We start from the raw sequence: 8,348 nt of genomic DNA, 5'->3' as shown, positions 1-8,348 counted from the left end.
TTCAAAGCAATGTGCGATTGGATTACTCTGATCTGGATTCAAACTGTTCAGGATTACCAAATCTGGATTACCTGTGGTCTAAATGGGACTATCACAATGTCGCTATGTAAAGAGCAACAGATAGAATAGTGTGGGGTCACTCCAATATGCTTTGTTTGAACAGAAAAAAAGGACTGATCGGAACAGCAAACAAACGATATTGGAAACAGGCAGTCCGCTCATCTGAGACCTACAACTAATAAATACATACTTCACTCTCAAATACATTATTGATGTTTCTAACAGGTTTCAAACAAAGACTTATTAAATTAAACTGGCAAGAATAAGCTGTTCCTCTGCTAGATGTATTTGTACTTCTGCCCTTTAAGTCTCTTTTTGCAGAAGTAGCTTATAGGCGTCATCTTTCTTTGGGTGCTTTGAGCCTCTCTTTGGGGGTCCTGTGCGAAGTAGGCCTTCTGGCTCCACCTGTGATTGACCTTCTCCCTCGATTACAGGGCTGAGATTGAGAATAAATTCAAGTGAAATTGATGAATAAATATAAATACTGTAAAATGCATGATATAAATGTTGTATTATTTAACTAACCACTTTTAGTTACCTAGTTTTATTACTGATTTCCACCGTGAATCCACCCTCCTGCTAGGATCAGTTTAATCCTGATTTTCAAAATCAAAATAATCTCAATCCTACCAAAAGGTTTTGAAAAACCCAAACTCAAGGTTTGATCCGGAAGAACAACAAGATTGTGTTACGTGATCCAATCCAATTTCGCAACCTTTTTTTTTTTCTTTTGAAAAACCCATTTTCCAGATTTGATCCAATCCGATAGCTGTAATCCGATCAGATTACTTTTGAAAAACCGGCCCCAAATGTTTGAGGACTCTCTAGCAGACATTTTGAGACCTTTATGAACCCTTTACTGGCCACAGAAATTATTCTGCTCAAGAGTTTGAGTAAGTATTCAGCTAGTAAACTTAATAACCACACATGAACTGGTGTTTGCAGTAGGACTATTCGTAATAGTTGTGGTAGCAGTAGTATTGGTAATTTATTTCGGTCCTCGTTGAAAGTTCTCCACAAGAATGCACAAACAAATACATTAATAACAATAACACATGACATATAGAGGAAAGCAAAAAGTTGAGGCTGTCACAGTTCAGCTTCCCTTCTCTTCTGCCATTCTGTCTCTCACCCACATCATCAGTGTATTCAGTGCACCTGTTAGTCACACCCACCTCATCAGTTCAATCATTCTGACCTGCCCACTCCGCTGCACCTACTCTCTTTAGTATTTAAGCCCCAGTGCCACACACCCTCATAGCCAGATTGTTCTCCACACTATTCCAGACTTTTCATGCTGACCCTCTGACTTTTCCCCTGTTGCTGACCCAGCCTGCTTTGACTGCTCCATCTCTCCTTTGCCCTAGTAAACAACTCAGCCCTCTGTCCCCGACCACGAAAATAGCTTCTGGCTTACTCTAGTTTCTGTATTTGCCAACCTTTTTTTTTCCGTTCTTTATACTGCCTTGGCACAGCGTTCAACGAGTTGACACCTGTGATAGCAACATATAATGCTGACAGTCTAGTGCTGCTGTGGTACATGTTGTTCTCCGACATTACATTGGCTTTAATCCTGTAACAACGGTGCTTTTCTCATCAGTTTGGTCATAAAAGAAATGAGTATGGAGAATGAGCTCACAATACTGCAAGTCACTGAACCCAATGTACACGTGTTGAATGAGCTACTGGATCACATATATCTCTATGTGGGTTTACTTCCCACTGAAATCTTTGAATGATCTGGCTCCAGTCTTAATAGATTTTAAAAAAAGGTGTATGGTGTTGATCTAACTCTGTTTCTTCCACGCAGGATCTGATGTTGTCCAAAAAACGGATCGGGGACCGAAGGTGGCAGTGTGACAGATGGAAATTGTCCTTTCTTCGAGGCAATGCACAAGGCTCTGTGGCAGAGACTCCATCCTGCCTCTAAACGTAATCACCACAGCTGAAGACTTCTCATCCGATGTTGCACAGGAGCCTGATTTTGAGCCCAGTACCTTTTTTGGAGATTTCCAACGTTATCTAAAGAGTTTACTGTTTTTGTGCAAAGCAGACGTGTCAATGTCATTCTTGAGTATCAAAAAAATGTGGATCCATCACAACCTGGAAACCATGTCAACGTTAATGTCGGTATTTATAGCTTCATGACCACAAAATGAAATGTTCACAAATGTAAGGGTAAACTGTTTATGGTAGCTGGTAATTAAAACTGAAGACGGCCCAATATACATTTTATCTGCTTGCATATTCATGATCTCTTAATGAGCCTTGAAGGTGGCCGACGTGTGAGCACATCGCCTATCCCTCATGGGCCCTCTCCTGGATGTCATTAAGTGGAGCAGGGGCATCAGGTTCTTCAGGCTGGAGGTCTGGCTCTTCCATGAACACACAGGCTCGGGCAACTTCAGAACAGTACTTACACCTAACTCACAGTGCTTTGAATAAGGTGGCCTGCAACCGTGCCTTCATGACCCCGAATGTCTTATCAATTATAGAAATGGCTCTGGCATGCTTTTTGTATTAAAGTGCTTCTAAATCTTTTCTTGTAATGGGTGTCTGAAACGGGTCAGGATAGGGTGCTCAAGACAAGGGTAGCCTCCATCTCCCAAGACGAAATAACCAGGTTGAGTGTACAGTGAATTGAAATAAATGGGGCTGTTGCTCAAAAGCTGAGTAATGTACTGAACTTCTATAACCACCGAACATAAAATCTGCCACAGGAGTCACAGATACCTTGAAGTTGAATGGACTAAAAACTGCTTGTCATTGAAATAATCAAATTTATGTTTGGATGGTTTAGGTCTTATTTAACAGCCATCTATGGCTTCCACAGCTGTATTGAAGGTCTAATGCAATGCCAGCTGTCCAAATCCTCAGCCAACTTCCTCCAAGGTGTGAGCCTTGTGGAGGAGGATGACCTGAGATTGGCCTTGCTGATTTCTTTAAGCAATCCTGTGCACACCACTACAAATTGTGGACTTTGGCATACGAGAAGCCTGTGCTGACCCAGTAAAAAACAAGCCAAAAAACACAAAAAGGCCCCTAAAGGATGTCCCCAGCCGTGATCCCTCTCCTTCGTGCAAAATTGTTGGAAGGCCATTAAAGGCTTCTCCTAAACTCGTAAAGTCAATCCTAGCCTATATTTACACAGAAACACTACTACATAACAATTGTGTGCACGCCGCAACAGCAGACGCACTCAGATTGAAGGCCTAGGTATAAAATCCACGTGTTTTGGGACACTGTCAACGTCATATTACACAAAGAGCTGTCTCATTCCTATTGATACAATTTCGAGCCCTTGCAGCCTCTCATACTTCGGGACATAATTGATGCCACCTGCTAAATACTCAAGTCCTGAGCCTGCTGAGATAATTAGGCTTTTTTTTGTTGTTGCAGGTGTAGAACAATACCTTGTCTTCAGATGTTAGAAAACGTATGTCAGTGTTTGTGAATCCACACTGTGACCATTAACTAAATGAGCACATTTCTCAAGCAGAAGTTCTGATCAAACAAAATTGCAAAATCTATTGTGAGGAAATTGTCAGTTTGTAAACCCACGTTCATAAATGTATTTCCTTTGACTGCGTATGCTGGCACACTGCCTCATAAATTTGCCTTGGGCCCCATCTGAACTCACCTTATAGCTCATACCAAATGAATTGTATGTCCTGAATAGATGGGCATGTGTTTTACCTCTGTCTTCTTCTCTTTCCATTTGTCCGTCACTCTCCACTGTGCAGAAGCTAACAAAGGCAAACAAACTAAAATATACAGTATGATTAAAAAAAAAGACACTTTGCAGTGTACGTGTACTGTTTGTGTGTTGTTTGAATCATGACTGTCTTCAAGTTTATCTAAGCAAGGCTGGAGTGGGAGATTCAGGGGACTCAGAGAAGAATGACGTCATAAAGGTGTGTGTGTGTGCATGTGTGTCGTGGAGGATTGTTACAGGCTTACTTTGTCACATCCACCATGCAAAGAAACTAGTATATTGGTGAGTGCCTCACCAGACACGAACCTAACCACACGTCACTGTCCCAAAGAGCACCTTCGCTCTTTGGGACTGAGTAGCGCTCTAATTTGGTTTGTGCTTCCTCAAATCTTCTGTCATCAATGTAGTTTGTTTGCATAATATACTGAGTGTGTTGAGAAAGCCGGCCTGCTCTAAGTATCCATAATTGATCGTACTGAAACACATGAAACCGCTAGCACTTTCTGGCATCAATCAAATGGTTATTATACATCATGTGGTGCACCCTTACAGTCAGTTTACCTGTCAATACAGTGCACTTATCACAGTCAGCAGAAAGGACCTGTAGGCATTCAAAAACACGATCACACTTTTTCTGCATGTGTAATGTACATTACGTCCTCGTCTCTCCAACACACATGCCCACAAATATATAGCAGGATACGAGTGAGAATAACAAGTGACTTCTTTAAGTTATTGTAAAGACATTATTGCTCGTAGTCGCTAAAATATAATACACAACCATGTTTTTAATCTCACCTGTCTGCTGCCTTGTTAACATTCCAGGAGAACAGCTATTTGCTTATAATAATGCTCATTGAGACTAGACACAACGTTTGCATACAACATATGAGATTTTGGCAGTTCAGACACGCATCCTCACACATTCTGGATAAAATATGAGTTATTTCCGCATGTGTGAAAGAAAATCAGCTCTTTCTTGTACCTATGTTTTTGCGTCTCTGCATCCCGACATCTCAAACACCCAAAGCTACATTGCAAATGCATGGGAAATTATTATTGTGTATGTAAGAAACAATAACTGTGAGCTCAGAGGTGTCATCTGAATCTTCATGAATATTTAGGGATATAATAAAGACATGAAGTCTCCATAAATCTTTTACAGTTTGGTCACGGAAAACTAGTCCTTTGTTCAGCTATAAAAACCCGGAGGGAGGACAGTGGTAACTCGTCAGGCAGGATAAAAGAAATAAACTGCTGTATGCAAATAAGAGTCTACAAAGAACATGGGGGAGACAGTTGTTCATACCCAAAACAGATGCCCAAAACATGAAGAACAAAGACCGCAAACAAGACCAATCTGACATAAAAAGACGAGTAGGGAGAAAAGGAGTCTAAAGAAAAGGAGATCGCCTTCCCATGGGAAACGCTCCTTGTTCAGTAGGAGATAAACAGGCTAAGAGCTGTCTGGAAAGTGGACAACAACAAGATCATAACTACCTCTGAAAATTACTTGTGATCACAGCAGAGTGGAGTTCATGAAAGAGGATGCCATCAACCGAGTTCAAGGCAGAAGAGACAGAGCAGGAAAGGAGGAGGTGACCTCCTCAGCAGAGCCACTCTCACTACAAGCATTTCTCCAGACTGACCGGATGACAGAGAGGAAGCCACAGCAAGATGGAGAGGAAACCAACGGACATAAAGGGGATGTGATTTGCAGAAGTAGAATAGAACAAGAAATTGAACCATAATCAGGAGGAGATGAAAGACCTATTCAGTTGTGCTGATCTTTTTTGCTTTGTAATAATACCCTATTGGATTCCACATGCAGCCCTGCACACCACTTCTGTCACACAAGCAAACTTCCTCTCCAACGTTTCCCTCCCTGTCCATAGTTCAGTAGCACAACTCTTCATCAACTGTATGTCAACAATAACATAAACATGACCAAAATGCCCACACTCTCTGTAAGCGATTGTCTAATCCCTGGTTTTTGTTTTGTTGGGTTAGTCAGTGGAATGTAACGGTGATCACTTCAGTTACTTCTCAAATCAGAGTTGGTGATTGTTGGATCAGTGGATAGCCCACGACAATCAGCAAGGTCAAACTGCTGTCATTTTACTGAGCCTGGTGTCTTTGTGGAGAGCAGAGCATATTATGTGATGTTTTCTACGTTATTGGATTATAATGATTGTCAAACTCCTCAGTGATTTATTTCCCTTCAGTGCGCAACGGAAAGGTGCGCAAACGTGTTGTGCATGTGTTTTCATCACTGCCGATCGTAGCAGAAGCTACGTATATATCTGCGTTTTAAATTTAACGTTAAATTAATGAGAAGAAAATGCTAATTGTAAAATCTTCCACGGAAGAAAAAATCTGCAAAGGGGGATGGGGCTCGCCAAAGGTTAAATTCCCTTAAGAGACTCATGCAGCTAACATGCAGCAACAGAAACGTTGACAACTATAACAATCACTTTAAATATAACGTTGCTACTGGGGGCTAGCAATTGTCCTTCCCGTTCTCCGTTCCTCTCATTGTTTTACTGTCAATATGTTATAAGAGATGCATTATTCTTGAAGAACATTATGTGACAGATTTTTACAGTTCTTTCTCAAGGCCAAACAAACTTTTGGAAATTCATATTCAATCTTCATGAGAAATGTGTGGCTTCATGACCTCAGCCATGGTTAATTCATGGAAATACATACTGTACATACCAGTTGCGTAGTCATTTGAATGGATATTGGATATTGAATGCTTTCACATTCCTTGCTCCCTAGATACAGGCAAATCACGCTGGCAGAAAGATGGATGAGCTGTCTCATTTTCATTTTAATGAAAACAGATGGAAAGTATCAGTACCGGCACAAACATTGTTTCCGACGCTTGATTTGATACCATTATGATTTTGCCATTTTGTAACAACTCAATAGTTTGCCAATGGCGTTGCCAGCGTTAGAAATAAAAGAGAGAATGTTTGAGGCATAAAGTCTACACGGGTGTGTATTCTTCTTTCCCCCTTTTAATTCTGACATGCAAACATACACCAGCTCCCCCTCGCCTTCAACTCAAGGGCAGCTTGACTTGAAGCAAACTAGCATGATTTAATATGCTAATGCTGGATGTCATGCATGGACATCATAATGAGTCATTTAGCGCCTGACTTCTCCTCATTTCTATCGACACCACTGGTACATCTAGAGGACAAGGATTTTCCCTGTCTCCCTTAACTCATCCTATACGGATTCATCATTGACTAACTGGATCTGTCTCACACTTTAAGGAAGTGGACGACAGTATGATCGCCATTTCATGTTTTTCCTCGTCGAAGTACATTTTAGGTGGCGAAAGATTGATTGATGCAGTCATATATGTGACCAAACTGACTGGCTGAATGGCAGGCACCATTTACTTTTAACATGTTCAACTAAAGTAGCACCTGAAGGTTGATATGTTTAAATTGTCAAATTCAACAACGAGGTCTCTTTCCACGAGCAACATCCTGATTATTCAAATAAATAAACAGACTGTGTAACAGATCTTTCTTTACTTTGGGTAGAAAATAGTAGCCAATGAAAGCAAAAATGTGTGGGTTATATCGCATGAATGGATGGGTCGTTGTTTACATTATATGCAGAAGTGAAAGAAACATGCAAGAAGTGGGCCGTAAAGCAGAGAAAAAAAACACATTTGAGAAATATTAGGCAAAATGAAACCTAGACTAGCACTTTACATGAACGACACAGTTGTTTCACTTTTTTTAGTGTACAGTAGATTCAAAAAGCAGCAGGTGATATGTATTTAATGTTGTATTTTGTGTGGTTTTGTTGTCAGGTGAGGGTCAGAGTTGCCCATTCTTTGTGTGAGGGTTGAAGTCATGACCTCATGCTGCCCCACGGTCCACTGCCTGTTACATAGAGAAGATGTGTCACGTCCGGGTGTGATAGGCAAAAACTCAAGTGCAGGAGGAGACGACAGGAGTCCAGGTACGTGTTACGATGTTAAGCGTGACCATTTCTAAGCATTAATCATGCTACTATGCAACAGGCTGTAGGCTACCATCCTCCAAAATCCTTACGTGTTCTTACTAAAGTCCCATGCACATCTTTGGTATGAACAAAGCCAAACCTTGTCAGGCATTGTTAAGGACAATTGTGTTTTAGTGAATGCTAAATTAAATGCAGAATGGGCTACGTTGAAGTGCTCATCTGAGATAAAGTGTCTGGACTCGGCTTTCGGGTCAAAATAGAAGAAAAAAAATCTTTTAAAATATAACATATGTACACCAAAGTTTACTAACCCTCTATTTATATATCTTATAATCTCTACAAATTGAATCCATTCCTAGTCCGTGTAGTATTTCTTAAAAACATTTAAGCAGTCTTTAGTTGAGCAGTCTGTCAGTGCGGTTACATGGATTCGAATTACTGGCTTAGTCCGACTAAAATCGAATTATCCCGTTCATGTAAACACCTTTATTCGAATAACTGCGGTCCGACTACGATCCGATTAACACCCCTGGATAACTCGATTCGATTCGATTGATAATTCGAATAACGCTGCATGTAAACG

The sequence above is a fragment of the Clinocottus analis genome, unplaced genomic scaffold, assembly GCF_023055335.1.
Source record: "Clinocottus analis isolate CAN_PGR_092001 unplaced genomic scaffold, fCliAna1.0.p SCAF_6, whole genome shotgun sequence".
In the NCBI taxonomy this organism is placed as follows: domain Eukaryota; kingdom Metazoa; phylum Chordata; class Actinopteri; order Perciformes; family Cottidae; genus Clinocottus; species Clinocottus analis.
This window is presented reverse-complemented; position numbering follows the sequence as displayed.